Genomic DNA, 17,411 nt, shown 5'->3' with positions numbered 1-17,411 from the left:
TGGTTGTTGCAGTTACCGTTATCATCCAAAGTAGCTCAGCAATCATCTTTTGGAGCCTAGAAGGAAAATTTTTTTCGCAAGCTAAGCCACTCACCAAAGCAATCAGCCATGGCCTGCCTAGGTCCTCACCCTCCATGGTTCCTCTACTGCTGTGACTGATGGAGAACAGAGAAGGAGTTCTGAGCTTCTATAATAACCCCCAAGAAGAGAATGAAGTAATTCCGGGCACTTTGGGCAGAGGGCACTTCTCCTCCTGAGTTCTCTTGTGGCAGATGCTCTCCTGGTTCCTAGATAGGGGGATGCTGTGATTGGCTCAGTGTGCCTTGTTTAACCCCATCCACTTTCTGTCCACGAAGAAGACCCTGGCCGCAGCTTCCCCAAATACTGCTCTGGATCACAGACTTGCTGAGGGCTTTGCTATTACTACTTAGTCAAACTCCTTTACAAATGAAGAAACTGAGGTTCAGAGAGGGGAGATGATTTGATCAAAGATCTCCAAAAATTTAGTTGTGGAGCTGGGGCTAATACCCAGGAACTCTGAGGCACCATCTCTTCTTCCAGGCTCACTCCACTCTGATCCTGTTTCCTCCTAGCCAATAGGGAGCTTTCCTTAAGCCTAAAGGCTCAGTGCAAACCAATTTCTACCACCTCCACCCCTGCTCCTCCTTCTTCATGCCCCAGCAGTGTGCTGGGAGGTAGCCTATGCATCAAGAATCCTGTCTCTGCTGTGTGACCTTGGGCAAGTCACTGTTCCTTTCTGGGCCTCTGTCCAGTGAGGAGGTTGGAACACCTGATCTCTAAAGTCACTTCCAGTCGGATAGTCTCAGACTCTGTGCAGGTGAGAGCCACATCACATCACTCTACCCTCAGGGTGGGACGATTCCCAGGCTCGCTCCAGCCCACGGTGACAGGTAAGCATCCCCTTCCACTCACGCATGTAGGCTTCATATCCCAATCACTGAGCTCGAGGGCTGTGGGGCAGGCATGGGGGCCCTTTAGTGCAATGATGTGTGCATGTGAGCTTCTACTACAGTCAACAAACCACACCCTCTCCAACGCAGAGTTTAGTTTGGAAAGACTACTGTCTTGCTGGAGGCCCCTGAATGCACCCCCCTAATTCTCCCCAAATTCTCCCAGGTTCCTGCTGGGGACTCTCAGGAAGGCTACTCTAGAGCTGGGGTTCCCTTGGCATGGCCAGTATCGGGTCGTTAGCTATTAAGAGCCAACTCTTGAGGCGGCCCCAATCCACATGCACACACATGACCTTGGGCTTCTTCCACGTCTCCACCTCCCACCCCACGGGAACGAGCGCTTGGAAAGGAACTGAAGCAGCTCCTACTAGGGCCCAAGAGACTCCCTGCCCAGGCAGCCAGATCCCGCCAGCACCTCCCTTGCTTCCTCAGGGCCACGCCTGCAGAAGGATGATAAGGGGATGGGATTCTCCAGCGACACCAGAGGCACAGTCCAGAGATCCAGAATATTTAGCTGTGTTTACCCGCAATAATCACCTTGCTTCTCAAAGACACGTCGCCGGGCAGCGCCTGCTACATTGATTATGCCGCCTCATATTTTTGGCCCCCAGGGGCAAACAGCTCTGATTAATATTTCACAACACAGTTTTTTTTTTTTTCATATTCCTTTCTTCACGTTGTTGCTTTTCTCTTTTTATTTTTTTTCCTCCTCCTGAGCCCGAGAACCTGATAGAGAGACATGGAATATTTTACTGTCTCTTGTGTCTGCCTGCTCCAGTAATCAGCGGACTCAATCACGCTTGCAGTGTTTTTATGAATTAATAACAGGCACTTTGGAGGGCTAGCGGGGGAGGCAGGAAATGCAATCTATGGAAGCTTAATGAGCGCCGTGGGGAGCAGCTACCTCGCCGCCTCCAGCCCTGCCTCGCTGCGCTCTAAATCATCGGTTCTGAGATTACCCACTGCAAACCAGCCTCGACAGCTTTCGCGGGCCTCCTGAGTGCCACTCTGTCCCTGCCAGGTCCTCCCAGGAAGAGGGATCTGGGAGGGCAGCCTCAGTGCCTCTCCATTTTAATTTGAAAAAAGAACGAGAGAGGGGATCTGGCTCGGCCTGAGAAATAGCCCTGCCCCTGCACGCGCTTTGCATCTGTGGCTCTTCAACAAGCTAGGGGAGGCAGGGTGAGAGTCAGGCAGGGAGGGTGGGCGGGTGGCCCAGGCAGGCCCCACAGGGAGACCCACAATCCAGACAAGGTCCCCACCTGGAGGTCTTACTCTTACTGGTCTAGAAATTTCTTGTTAGGGAGCTCCGTGACTCGATTCTAAAGGACTGACTGATGCCACCGAAACTCCCAAGGACTCAAATCCAGTATGTTGTGAAATACAACTTTGTACAAAAAATTTCCAGTCCATCGTAGTCTGATGCACGGTCCTACTGTGCGTGACCAACCCCCAGTTCGTCCCACATGACACTCACCACTCGAGTTCGACAACCCTCATGCCCTGATTGACAAGACCTGTCCACTGACCACATGCTTGGATGTTAGGGCAATGCCAAATGGCTACAAATGTTTCTGAACATTTACCCTCAATTACCTTGTATTCTGACAGCAACTGGTTCCTATCAATTCACGACAGGCTCCCATGTTCATATTGGGAGCAAGGTATGTGTTGATCTTCCTTTCTTTTTTTACTTTTTATTTTGGCAAATGTCGTCTCTACACAACCGTGGAGAGAATAGTATAATGAGCCCTCATGCACCCACCCCTGAGCTCCAGTCATTAAGTTGAATATTTGTGACCTCACCTTCCCTGCAAGGACAGGTCTCCCCCGACCAGGTGCCATGTACCCAGGATGCTGGGAGGTCACCATGTTTGCCCGGCCTGCCTCTTTAGAGGGGCTGCGCAGCTCACACGCTTCTGGCAGCCAGGCTTCTCCCAGGCATTACCCCCTCCCCAACCCCTCTCCCTGTGGGACACCCGAGCCATCCAGGGGGGAGAGGGCCTTCAATCAGGAGCTCACAGATCGTCAGCTGCATGTCCATTGCAGTAGATGACTGGCTTCATTCGCCACATTTTCAGTCTTTCTCACTCACTCTCAGGTGGTAACTTCCAGGACCTGGGAAAACAGGAAGCAAGAGCGTGGGGGGTCTGGACACTTTCCTGGGGGCTTGGAGGCACCTCCTGTGAGACGTACCAACCCATCTCCACACACAAGTGTCACAAGCAGTGGGAAAACTGCCAAATCTCTTCTCCCACTCCTGGTGCCAGGCACTATGCCGGGCAGTGGAGCATCAAACACGCAGCACCTGCGTCTGCCCTCGTGGGCTCCTGGTCCAGCGCTGAGATGCCAGGGACTGCCAGGAGTAAACACTGGTCCCCTGGTGAGACGGAGAGTCACCCATCCTCTGCTGGAGAGGAAGCACAGAGATGATGATGCGACAAGACAGCATGGCGGAGAGGGAGAAGGAGGGAGAGAAGATTGGGAGAAAGGGAGAGACAGACAGACAGATGATAGATAGATAGATAGATAGATAGATAGAAATATACATAGAGAGAAACAACACGCGTGCACACACACACACACACACACACTACTCAGACACACGGAGGTAGGTTAGAGAGCCAGTGGCTCAGAGAAAACCTGAGCTAGGGGTAGATGACAAGGCAAGAGGGGAAAGCAGGGCAGCAGTTGGGGGGTGGAAGGGAGATTCAGGTTCCCTTGGGGGCAGTCTGGGTGTGGCCCAGCAAGGTCTCAGGCCCCATCTTACACGTATACCTTGTAGTTCTTAAGAGTACAGCTCTCTGATCCATCCCATAACAAATGGCAGCCCCACGTGTTAGTTGCTCTCCTCTCACGAGGGAGCACTGCTTTTTGCCAGAATTCCTCCTGAACCATCAAATCCTGCAGCACTTGGGCCTTCTACCAAAGCTGGGTTTTGGGGGTAAGTTGGGGTTGCTCTTATTTATCACTTTGCTCCCCCAAAGTGGACCCAGACCAGCAGCCTCGGCACCATCTGGGAGCTGGGAGAAATGCAGATTCTCAGGCCCCTCCCAGGCCCCCTGAATCAGGATCTGCATTTTAACTCTACCCCCAGGTCATTCATAGGCACATTCAGGGTGAGAAGCGCTGGTCTATCACACACTTGGGGGCCCTTCCTGGACACCACGTTCTCTTCGTCCCTTCCCCTCCCCGTGTAGCCGGTTCGCTGGCTTGCTGCCAGCCTGGAGAAGCCCATCTCCTCGGCCTGGCTCTCAAGGGCCCAGAGATAATGGCTGCATATTGATGTCTCCCAAATGCATTTTAGTGAAAATGTCTTCAAGATCTAAAAGGCTTTAACATCCCAGGGAATGCATTTCTAATGATACAATTTCAGGCTTCTTGACAAGCCGTGACAACAAATGTTTCTAGATAGGAAAAGAGGCCTTCCTGACATTGCTTAAATTCTGTGCTGTAACAATAGCTGGTATTTGTATAGCATCTTCATTTTACAACATGTGTTTATTCCTTCTTTCCTTTAATGCTCCCATCGCCTGAGACCTAAGCAAGGCAGCTTTTAGGATGCCTATTTTGTGATGAGGACACTGGAGCTCAGAGAGGTTAAGAGCCTTGCCTGTGGTCACCCAGCTGCAGGCAGCAGAGGCATTCACAGACCCCAAGTCAGCTCCCTCCAATCCCAGGCTCCTTCTGGACAGAACCACAGCTTATAGGACAATCCCGCCAGAAAAATCTGTGTGCAAATTGAGGCATGTTTGTTTATTTTTTCAACAGAATCCTACTTTAAAAGCACTAGAGTCAAATGTCTGGTTCAGCACAACAAATATTTCCCTTAGGTGCTCAGCCCTAAACGAGGAACGGGGCCCCAGGAGGGATGCAAGAGATCTGGCCCTGCCTTTGGGAGCTTGCATGTCAGGGCTTCATTTTTTAAAACCCTTTAATGGAGCAGAAATAACTTCTCACATCACAGCATCACCAAAAACTACATGTATTTTTTCCCATAAGAAAGTAAAAATTTCTCTCCTCTTAAAAAAGGAGTAAAAAAACATAGCTCCCAGAGCCCACCCTCACGCCCCAGCCGACAGGTGTTTCCCATGATGCCTCTGGCCGCATGTCACTTGAACCGGAAGGACGTGGGTTCCTTGAGCAATGTGTTAGCACCTTTCACAGCTCGACCCAGCCTAAGAGTTCCTGGTGCAAAATCGAGCTTCTACAAAACACGAAACCTCTTTTGTTTTTTTCAGCAACATATTTACATAAGCTTTTCTCAAATTGGATTTAAGGTGGTTTCACTTCTCTCTGCTCTTCTTCTAATCAAAACTTGCCTTTTGTGTGTCCCATTTCCTCAGAGCCTTCCAGATGTGTGAAAGCTAATCTATGAAACCACTTTGCATTTAGGAGCATTTAACCAATATTAGCATAACATTTCACTCCTCCCCAAGAAAATATGCCTAAATTCTTCACCGCCCCAATCCAGCATTTCATGAAATGTGTGTCTGCAGAACACCAGCCAGGGCTTGGTGCAAATATTTCCCTCATCAATGGGGCTAGGAAATCCTGGCTGCCTCAACCCCGCCTTGGATCCTTAGCATGTTAAAGGCTCTGAGAAGTCCTGCAGCATGCAAAACTCTACTTTTGATTAAATCAGCATTCCTCGAACTTCTTTGGACGCAGCCCTTTAACACTTATGTCCTGGGAATCTAGTGCCCCATCCACCTTTGGGAAATTTTGTCAAAACCCAGTGATTGACTCTTCCCAGGTAGATTTAGGTCTGCAAATGGGTGAGGCAAGACTTCGTCTGTCCCTCAAGTCACCCTGCACCCATGGCATTTCCCCCCCGGCCTCACTTTGTTGCAAAAGCAACAGAAGACTCCAAAGCACCTTGCTGCCTCTGACTGCTCCGTGGTACCCCGGTCCAGTCTCTCAGCCTCTCCAACGCTCATCTGTGAAATGTGAGGACAATTCCTGCCCGCTGGTTCTCACAGGGCGGCGGAGAGGCCCAGAAACAAGCTGGGGTCCTAGATAACCTCAACACGCGTCACCCTGGATTCCACAGGGACCCAGGAACGGCTGGTTTCTTAACCACTGGACAGTGAGGGGCAAACCTGGCCTTTCCTCAGAGTGGCCACTCCAGCTCCTGAAACTCGGGATGACATTGTCGTCCCCTCTTCTCTCCTACAGAGGATACATAATCTTGGAGCTGTAGCGTTGCCCAGAATCCCACATTTGGGCCATAATTCCGGCAATCACGCCTTGTACTTGGTCTAGGAGGGGGCCGGGGCTGGGCTGTGGGAGAGGAAGACAGTGCGCCCCTCTGCCGTCTTCCCGCCAGCTTCCACACAGTCGTCCCACCTGTCCTGTGCTGCGTCCTCCCCATGAGCCACACCTGTTGGCAATCTGCACTGACATGTGTCGTGCCTGTGTGCACGAGAGCCTGGCGGGAGAAATCCTGGGGGACTGATTTATTTTCGTCGCGCACGTACATACCTTGTGTGCAGTCAGACGGGGGGTGGTGTTTATGTCTCAGTTCTCCTTGCAAGGGGAAAAAATACAGTGGAGCTATAAATGTGTACATTTGGAACAGCCGCCCTCATGTACTGTGTATATAACTCAGCTGCAAGAAATTTAAACATAAACCTGAGTTTTCCGAGATTGGATAGAGGAAAATTTGGCCATTGGCATCTCAATTATTTTTCCGCACCAAGTGCCAAAATCAAGCATTAAAATGCAACACCTCCACCCCCAGAAAAAAAAAAAGAAAAAACACATACACATATTTACAGCCTAATTTTCTCTGGGGAAAAGGTTGCTGTTGTTGATATGACATGTTTTTGCAGCACAAATGTTGGCTCTTCAGCCCATTTTGCTCTTTTAGAAACACTCAAATGTGAAACATCTGAGGGAACACCCACCCGAAGTCCAGAGCACTTCCCCCGGTCTCCCAGCGAGCTCTCCTTGCAGGGTAATCTGCTCCCAACTGCAAGGCGAACTCTCCGGGGTCGGGACCGCACAGGTGGGTTTTATTGACTGGCACAGAAGGGGAAGGGTCTCGTGTTTCTCTCAGCGTCTAGAGTGGGTGGTCGGGAACAATTGTGAAAGGTGAAAGTGCGAATGGAGCAGAAGCCCGGAGGTGATGGGGACAGTAGAGGTGAAGGGAGTGTGTCTGTAAGGTGGTGGTTAGAGAAATCGGCAAAGCTGAGGGGAAGTCCATGGGGATGGGGAGCCGTCTCATGTGCGCTGGAAAGGGAGGTGAGATGGATTTGGCGCAGGCTTTGGACACAGGTGGACCTGCGTTTGAATTCTGACCTGGGAAAGGTCCTCCCTGGGGGCAGCACCGGCAGGCTCCTTTCTCCTGGGAGCCCGTATAGACGTCAGAGAGCAGCTCAGTCCTGAGTCCTGGTGATCCCTTCACGGTAGCCCCCATGGTGTGTTCCTGGTGCCCTCGGCTGCCATTTTGGATTCTGCCCTCCTTCATAAATGGCTCCAAGGCCCTTGTCCTCCTTGCCCCCGGTCCCTCCATCGCTCTTGCCCTTTGGAAGGCTCTGGCTGCTTCGCTTCCTGGCTACACACTGGTAATGAATCCTTTTAGGGCTGGGGCACTACGCAGGTGCAGTGGGGAGACAGAACAGGGTCATCCATGGTCCCCAACCCAAAGAGGTACTCCAGGGGAGGAGGCAGGTGTGCAAACAACCCACTAAGATGCAGCCCAAAGGCTTATATACCCTGTGTCTGCGTGTGAAATTGGTTTGTGTTTCCATAATCAGAGATGTCGCTGGCTCTTGTGCTCTCCTCCACGAGGCAGCACAGCCGCTCTCTGGGAAGCCAGAGCTAACAAGTGTTTCCAGGAGGCCCAGGGCTGTTTCTCACGCACCTACAACCCAGCCTGAGGGGGTCCCATGTGCAACTGAAGGGACTCACTCCTCTGGGCAATATGGCGTCCATCAAGTAACGTTGCCATTGTCTTCAGTCGTCACTACCTACCCAGGCTGGCAGGCCCTGTGGGGTCCCCTGCTCTTCTTCTGTCTCTGTCCAGCACCGTGGCTGAGACCTGGGAACCTCAGACTGCAAGTCCTCCTGACGGTGTGAAGGAGGGGATGCTCTTTCCTCATAGCTTAGTGGAGGAGCCCAGAGCAGGGCTGCTTGGGCCCAGTGTTGCACAGCTCAGCGAAACAGCCTCACCTGCAGTTCCTGTGTCTCGGTTGTGAGTTCTTAAAGGACTGGGCCAGGTGACCAGTCCGGGCATCGCAGCTAGCAGATAGAGAGTTTCTCTTTTGACAGGGGAGTCTTCCATAGGCCCCGAACTCACAAACCAACAGCAATACCTTCCAATCATAAGGCTTGTGGCCCTACTGGGTGCCCAGTGACCAGTGCCCAGTAGGTTCTCAAGAGTTGTGTGTTAAATGGGCACCAGAACATCACTACCAGATCTTAAGTGGGAGGGTAAACATGTTGAGAATGGAGAGTTTCTTAAAGTCTGTCAACTTTTATAATACACATTTTTTAAAGTTTGGAACTACCAAAAAGTAGGGAAAAATGTAAAACTTAAAACTACCCACTTCCAATCCCATCGCCCAAAGGCAACTCTTGTTAGCATTTTTGTGTATTTCCTTCAGCCCTTGGGGAATGGTTTTTTCAGAGACCCTTCTGCAGGAGCAGCAGGGGCTATGCTCTGAGCCACGCAAATCCACGAGGGGGACGAGGAGGAAGGGGCTAGACAGGAGCCCAGCAGGCCCCGGAATGGAGAGGAAGGCAGGCTGAATCCAGGCTGCCTCCTGCCAGTCCTCACAGACAAACTGGGGTACGGGGAAGCTCTCCAGAGGAAGAGAGGTCAAGAAGGAGAGACAGGATGCTCTCAGAGAGTCAAAGCAAGAGTCGGGGATTCAGGATGTAGAACAGGGGTGGGTGGGTGGGTCCTGGGTGGGGTGGGGCGAGGCTGGGGTCAGATGTGGGACAGGACCCTCACATCCCTGCCCTGTGTGAGCCAGGACGGCTGCCAGGAACGTGGGACGCTGCTCATTGACAGTCTGAAAGTTAACGGCAGAGGAGTCCTGCTCAGTCCTTGCTCATCTTTCTTCTTTCTTGTGCTCGCCCACACAGCGCCTCCCTCTCGGCCTCCCACTCGCTCTCCCTGAGCAGAGGCAGTCATTCACACAGGCCTCCTGAGGTTTTCCGTGCTGGCTCCATGATTGCCAGGAGCAGCATTCTCTGGTGAGGAATTTGTCAGACTTTCAGGACCAGGTCCCTGACCATTTTGTGACCTGAGAGAAGAAACTCCCGGAAGGCAGCCGCTGGGTTTGACTGAGGAGTCTCAGGGATCCCACCCTTGCCCGAGGCCATCCTGCCAGTAGGACTCCATCCACACACTTTGGAGGAAGCAGAACGGTCTGAGCACTGAGAGGGGAGTCAGGACTCGGGTCCCGGTCGAGGATCGCTCCCTGTCCCTCTGCATCATGACTTGGAGAAGTCCTTTCACACTCTGAGGGAAAAAAATATTTTAAAAAGAAGAAGATTGGTATGAGGCAAATCAGAGAAACAGAATCCAAGGAGCCGAAGTGCGTGGATTCTGCGAGCCGCCCATGGGCCGAGGCCCTGTGGGGTGAGCACTGTCCCTCCTTTCTCTTTGGATCTGCTGAGCTGCTGGGAGCAGCTGTGATCAGATCTGAGTGTGGAGGAGTCTATCAGACCCTGCCTCCGAGCCAAGGAGACTAGGGGAAGAGAGAAGGGTGCTCAGAACCAGGCTGAACTCAGGAAGAGAAAAAGGAGATGGGAAAGTGGGGGTGGGGTGCCTCAGCCCCAGGAGAGAAACACCCCAGGCCCAGGGCTTTGCAACAGACAGATTGCTTCAATGTTCCATTTGACCCTCAAAATAACCCTGCAAAGTATTATTATCCCCATTTTACCATGAAGCCCTTCCAAGGCTCAGAGAGGGGAAGTGACTTACCCAGGGTCACACAGCTGGAGGATCCAAGTCTCAAAGTCAGTTTTACCGGACTCCAAATTCCAGGCTCCTCCCTGGTCTCTGCACTGCAGGAGTTGAGGGGGTGGAGACTAGGGCTCCCGGGCAGGCGCAGCCCCCACCTTCTTCAGTCCTCTCTTATGTCAGCAGCATGGTGACCCCAACGCTCCCACCAGGAGCTAAAATTAATCTGATACTGCCACCAGTGGAAGGGCTTTGAGGAAATCTCTGGGCAGAGGAGACATTTTCCCTTATGCAGGGACAAGGGAAAGAATTATGGTCTGCCTTCTGTGCGGCCAGAAAACCATGGTTGCTGAGAGCCAGATGCAGTGTGCCTAGAAGACGGGAGGGTGGTCCCGTCCCCTGGCCACAGGAGAAGGCTGAGGCTCCAGATCCCTCATCCTGACTAGTCGTTGGGACTCCAGAGCCCTCCTCTTATCCCCAATCCTTCCCCCCCCACCACCTCCTCTGGCTCCCACAACATTCTTCAACACCCCTTTAAAAATTAAGGGTGGCTGGAGGTGGGGGCAGCTCCTGAAACAGATAAGAGGTAATTGCCTGCCTTTGACTCCTCTTGATGTGAAAATGGGATTGGAATGACTCACTCTGGTTGAAAGGTTAGTTGAAGGTTATTACAGGAAAATTGTTATTCATACATTTTTTCTGTGCGGCCGGATAGCCTAAAAGATTAAATTCACAGAGTGCATAATGACCCATCAGGGCGGACAATGGTAGGGGCGTCCCCGGGGAGGGGAGATAACGGAACAGAGACTTCTCTGAATAATTCATGCTCCAGCAGGCGCAGCACACTCGCAGATTACAGGATGGTTTTCATCAGAAAGGAGGGGAGAGAAAGGCCCTTTGAAAGCAGCCGTGTGTTTCTCAGCATCACGGGCAGCGCCAGCCCAGTTTGCTGTAGCTCCAATCAGTGCCTGTCCCCACACCTTGGGGGCCCTGAGAAGGGGGACAAGTAGGAACGAGGAGCATTGTTGTTTGTCCCAAGGCGGGCGGTGACAGACCTCCCGCTACCGAGTGCTTTGGGTTGCCTGGCCTCACCCTGAGTCCTGAAACTCCCCGAGGCTGAGGCCAGGTTCGTCTCTAGGGGCTCAGGATGTTTAAAACGAAGACGTGGGTGTGGACGCAGTGGTTTACGGAGAGTGATGTGACGGACCTTTGCTTCCTGTCCCATCGTTCTTCTCTGTGTAACCTCATCTGGAGGTGGAGCCGAGTCAGAACCGGAGGGTTTTTGGGAATGAGGGGGCAGGGCCAGAATGTCACCCCTCTGGGAAGGCCCCAAGTCCCGTCTGCGGCCCTAACTGCTGGTGGAACGTGGGGCCAGTTGAGCCCTGGCCTACGGAGACCAAACCACAGAGTTCCTGCTGGAGCAGCTGCCGCCCCTGCGGCAGACAAGCAGCCACCGGCCCACTTCTTCCCCTCGCAGCCGGGACCCTGGGGCAGCGCCCTTGGCTGCCCTGGCCTCCGATAGTCTCCCTGCAGAGTCAGGCAGGTAAATTGTGAACTTCCTTTTTGCTGAGGAAGATTTGCCCTGAGCTAACGTCTGCGCCACTCCTATTCTATTTTGTATGTGGGTTGCTGCCACAGCGTGGCTGACAAGTGGAGTCAGTCCACACACGGGATCTGAACCTGTGAACCCGGGCTGCTGAAGTGGAGCCCGAGAACTTAACCACTGTGCCACGGGGCCAGCGCCCAACTGCGAACTTTTAAAGCAGGTGAATCCCATTCTGTCTCCCACCAAACACTGCTGCAGTGGTGAGTGGAACGCAGACGCTGCGGGAGGAGCAGGGCTGGCACCGGGCCTGCTCTCAGCCGCTCTTCCAACGTCCCGGCTCTCTCTCAGGTTCTCCTCTGCTGTGACCTCCAAGGGCCTGGGGCCCATTCTAGGTCACAGTGTCCCCTTTGAGGAGGCTAGGGGCCTGGGGCACAGCATTCTGAGGCTTGTCTCACCCAGACCTCCTCTCCCCCAGCCCCCAGATGCAGGGCAGAAAGGATCAGCCCCCTGGCCCCTGAGGTCTGAGCAACACTTGGTGCCTTGTGACTGCTCCCCCAACATCACCTCATGCTTTGCTTCCGGGTGTTCCGTTTCCTCACTGTCACCACACAGGGGACCAGCAGTCACACTGACTTTAGCAAATGCCTTATGGCCTTGCTCCCCCACATCAAGGCCCAAGGATGGTGCGTTTGCCCCAGTCAGTGACGCGTATCTTGAAGGGCTTCCAGATGAGAGTCATCACCTCACTCAGGATCAAGAGGAAAAGTAGAGATATCCACGCCTCATGGTATAGTGGGAATGCAGACCACCAAAGACCAAGGGAGGTCTTCACGGAGGGTGGCCTAGCATCTGGGTTCTAGTCTCAGCTCTACTCCTTATAAACCATGTGATCTTGAATTTGCCATTTCAGCCCTTTGTGCCTCAGTTTCCCCATCTGTAAAAGGGCATCGAATGGCAACTGCCGTGCTCACCTCACTGAGGTGACGATAGAAACAAACTCATCCACACTATGCACTCACTGCTGTTCCTGTTTTGTTTGTCACCAGCTGTGTGTTGGGCCCTGTATTAAACACTTTCCATGGCTGAGCTCTAATCCTCACAGCAGCCCCAGGAGGCAGACAACATTATCCCCATTTTACACGGGAGGAAATAGAGACTCAGAGAGGTTAAGTGACTTGGCCAAGATCCCACAGCAGTAAGTGGAAGAGTCGGAACTGAGACCCAGTTGTGCTCGTTCCAAAGCAGGTAGCTTTCCCTCTTCCCTGAGGGTGCTGGGGCAGCCCCTCAATCATTTCTGCTCAGTAGCTGTTGGTACGGGAGGGGGCTCTCAGTGCCAGATGGGCAGAAAGGACGCTGTTGCTGCAAACAAGGGGCTCAGGGGCAGTGAAGGCACAGCACATCTCCCCGGGTGGAGGGACCAAGACACTGGCTTAGACCTCCAGCAGATCGGGATTTGCCCCCAGCTGTGTGACCCCGTGCGCTTGGCGTCTCGGCCGCCTCCCCTGTGGAATGGGATGGATTGACTGCACCTACTCCCAAGAGCTGGTGGAGGATCATGGTGCACAGAAAGGCTGAACCCAGTGCCAGGCTCTTGGCAACAGGAGCGCATGCCCTAGGCACTGCTCTCAGGAAAAGGCAGGCCTTCCGGACTGCCTGGAGTTTTGGCCTACTTCCCCGAGAGTTATGATCACTTGTTTGTTCCTTTGCTCATCTGTTCATCCATCCACTCACCCACCCCCTTTCCCGAGAGCCCAACGCCCTGCCTGTGCTTGGGTGGGTATGGGCACAGAGGACTCAGCCCCACAGGGGCCTGTCCTCGTGGAGCTCCCAGCATGAGGCAGACACAGACACTCGAGCAGCTTGGGCCTCTCCCTCCTTGATGCATAAATCCAGAGTGGTGGAAGAGAGACCCGAAAGGGTAAAGAGAACCCAGTAAAGACAAAAGGAATTAAACAAAAGGAATTCTGACAGTATTTATTCTTTATGAATCTCAGGCAAAACATTGAGAGCTCAGTATGATCCTGGGTTGGCACAATGTTCCAGCTGGAAGAGGTGTAGGTCAGCGTTTCCTGGATGAGGCCAGGGAGACCGTGGAAGGGGCACCTGCTCAAGGTCACACGGTTAATAAACCACCAAGACCCAATCTCAGGTCTCTTGACTCCAGTCTTAGAGCTTGTGCTTCTGCTGTATTATCCATCTCCAGCCTTGTCCAAAGGTGGGAGATATTAGCAGTCTTTTACTTAAGGGTTTGAACAGATCTCTCCTGCTATTTAAATATAGTTCATTGTTCGCCTTCAGTTTATAGAAGCTTCTCCTAAGTGGGTAAATTGTCTCAGGTAGGCAACTGTGGATCACGGGCTGTCACATGCAGTTGGTACTCAAGATAAAACAGCTGTTGTTTTAAGCCCTAATTAAATCCTAACTCAAGCAATTAATCTAGTCCCTAATGCTTATGATTTGAGATATGGATTCGGACTATCTTCTTCTCCTCCTCCCCTTCCTTCCTTCCACAACTTTGTAAGGAGCAGCTTCTTTATGTCAGCCACCGGGCAGGCACATGTGGGGATCCAGAGACAATCACGGTTCTCGCCCAGAACAACCACATTGATCAGTAGGGAGGATAAGCAGGGCGGGAGCGTGTTCCCCCTGTGACGGGAGCAGAGCTTGGAGACCTGCAGACCTGGGTGGGATCCCACCGCAGCCCTTGCCAGCCGTGTGTCCTCAGCCACAATGTCGCTGCTCTGAGCCTCCTCCTATTCTGCCCCTCAGCAGGTGGAGAGGGACCTGGAGAAGCACGTGATGCCTCCCCTGAGTTCACGCAGGTTTCCCTAAAAATCCCCGGATAGCTGAAGAGAAGTAACATCTAGAAAAATTTGTGAAATCAAAATGAAAACTTTGGCAGGTTGATTCTTTCCAACTCACCCTTACCTTCTGCCAAACTTAGCCAAACCCAAGAGAAGATCAGCCACGCTTGGAAGAGCCGATTTCACTTGGATGTTCTATCAGTTCCTCAAAATGAAGGACTCAAAAATAAAGCTCATCTACCTGCAGTATGGGATCCTGGATTGTGTCCTGGAACAGACAAAGGCCATTAGTGGATATGTACACACACACGCACAACCAAGTGCAGAGGCCTGCTCATTCTCCAACTCTTCCACACCCCTCAGTGTGTCTCCTTCTCTAGATTTCCACAGCTTTGCCTCAGCCCTTTGCTATCTCTCATTGTAAGGATTGCTTTAGCTTGCTAGGTGTCTCCCTTCCTCCAGCCTCCCTCCCTCCCAAGCTACCCGAGACTCTGCAGCAAAGCGCAAAATACTGCCCATGTGTCTCCAGGGCCTACTGGATACATCCCAAGTTCCCCAGCTGGGAATCCAAAACTTTCTGTATTTACAGAAATCAGCAGCCGCTTTACGTTCAGACATACAGACCATCTCCACGCTCCCTTCAAGGTGTGATCTTATTGGATCCGAGAATTACAAGAAAACATCTGGATGTGGAAACTTGATTGCTCTCATAATGAGCATCAGCATCAAGCCCAGCTCAAAGAAGTAATTTTTGAGAAAATTGTAGACAGATTAAAACCCAGTCTTTGAATGAGCGCATGTAAAACTGGTGACATCTGAATAAGACCCATGGGCTGCATCAGTCTCAATTTCCTGGTGGTGATACCATGCTATAGTCATGCAGGATGTTACCTTTGGGGAAACTGGGTGAAGGGTATGAAGATCTCTCCGTATTGTTTCTTACAATGGCATGTGAATCTACAATCATCTCAAAATAAAAATTTAAGAAAAAAACAAAAACAAGCAAACAAAATAATCTTCCCCATTGAAACGTTTCCCCTCACAGCTCCCTAACAGTCCCCTTCTTTCCTTTTGCCATCATCATAACAACCCATACCTCAAATCAAAAGGTAAGGATATTTTCAGGAGACATCAGAGGAAAGAGCCTGGAAAGGTAACACTAACCTTAACCTTGGAGGTTTATTATCAGAAGATCTATTTGTAATCCCACGTGCTTCTCAGCTCTTAGCATCTTGTGCCAGGATGCCAAGAGCCCATGAGCACTAGAAGCATTGCCAGATGGATCCTTGGAGTCCCAGCATCTTGGCACCAAGCTATTTATTGGCCCTATATGAGCTTCTTCAGTGTCCAACTTTAATATACAAGATAAATACCCATGGTGGTCAGATATTGTTTGTGCACATACAGCCCTTCTTTTGGGGGAACTAGCCCTTTCCCACCTCATGTGGTCTAGGAGGTGCCATAATATGGTGCCCTGGATCCTCCCACTCCATGGAGCTAGACTCTGCAGTGATTGGTTCAGGGATTTGCACATGACCCAAGCTAGGCCAATCAGAGTCTTGCAAGGATTTATCTGCTGGAGCTGCTTTTTGCCTGAGTCTTGGTGCCTGGGAGATGTGAAGTTGGGGCTGCCAGCAGTCATGGTACTTGATGGCAGGGAAGAAGATAAATCTCAGCAGGAGTAAATGGAGCCAACACACAGAGGGAATCAGCTGAGAGAAGAAAGAGGGTAAGAGAGAGCTCTTATCAAGACTCTTGCTTTCCTGTGGATGCAGCAAGACCTGCTCTGGCCCTCCAAAGCACTTCCCAGTGACAACGCGTCATGACATATCCCCTCTTATTTATTTATTTATTATTTTTTAAAGATTGGCACCTGAGCTAACAACTTGCCAATCTTCTTTTTTTTTGTTTTCTGCTTTCCCCCAAATCCCCCCAGTACATAGTTGTATATTATAGTTGTGGGTCCTTCTAGTTGTGGCATGTGGGACGCTGCCTCAGCATGGCCTGACGAGCGGTGCCATGTCCTCGCCCAGGATCCAAACCAGCGAAACCCTGGGCCACCGAAGCAGAGTGCGCAAACTTAACCATTTGGCCACGGGGGCCGGCCTCCCCCCCTTTTATTTTTTAAAGCCAGTTGGAGTTGGTTTCTATCACACGTAACTCAGAGAGTTGACTTCTACAATACCCTAATTAAATAATTCCTTCATAGCCAATAAAAGAAAGGTAAAAGCGTTGAGCTCTTTTAAACCTTGTACACCTAAGGGTTATATAGATTGTCCAGAAAAGGAAAGGGGAGGATTTCAGAGAACCGTAAAATGCCTCTCCTGGGAACAAAGAAAAGGACAGCACAGTCTAGGGCAGGTTGCAAACAACCACTGAATTCTGACTTCTGTCTTTAAGCTTTCTCTAAACAACTCAGCACAATTGGAACCAAGTCTCCCCTGAGATTTTAGTTAAAAAATAAATTATTATCTTTGTCGTACCACTATTTGGATATCTTCCCTGCTTACACTGAGCCTCTAACTGCCCTGACATATGCACATCCATTTTGCTCAAAGTGACTTACTCTCTAGAGTAAACCACACCCTTCTATTTTATTGTATTTTATTCTTATTTTTACGATTCCAGTAACTTCTCTTTAGCAAATCAGGTGATGTTGTATAATCTCACCCATGAGTGGCCAGACCTCCAGCTTCTGATAGGGTTTTTGGAGATGAAGTTACTTAGACAAGGGATGGGCACCTAACTTCAGCTAGACCAATCAAAACCCTTGTCCAGGACTAGGGAATTTCATCCATGAGACGGCGTGAGTGAGACACTCTGCATGAGGTCATGCCTTCAACATGTGGCCTGGTTCCTGGGCCTGGGGTTGTCCATGGCCAGGTGGACCAGAGAGGAAGGGTGTCCAGTTTGAACAGCAAGAGGAAAACGAAGCCCTTATTGGGGATGAGAGATGGAGGGAGAGCAAATGGCTTCTTGCTCTGACCTGTTCCCAAGGTCAGGAAACCTGCTTTTCTTTGGATTCTGTTAGACATCCTTTGTCCTAAAAATAAATCTGCCCTTTCTCCTGTTCAGTTACATCCAGATGGTTCCTGCCCCTGGCAACCAGAGAACCCTCTAAACTACAGTCATTCTTGCTACACTGTAAAATGCTTCCTCCATCCTTCTCTTCCTTG

The sequence above is a fragment of the Equus caballus genome, chromosome 1 (assembly GCF_041296265.1).
Source record: "Equus caballus isolate H_3958 breed thoroughbred chromosome 1, TB-T2T, whole genome shotgun sequence".
Lineage (NCBI taxonomy): Eukaryota > Metazoa > Chordata > Mammalia > Perissodactyla > Equidae > Equus > Equus caballus.
Note: the sequence above shows the minus strand (reverse complement) of the source record.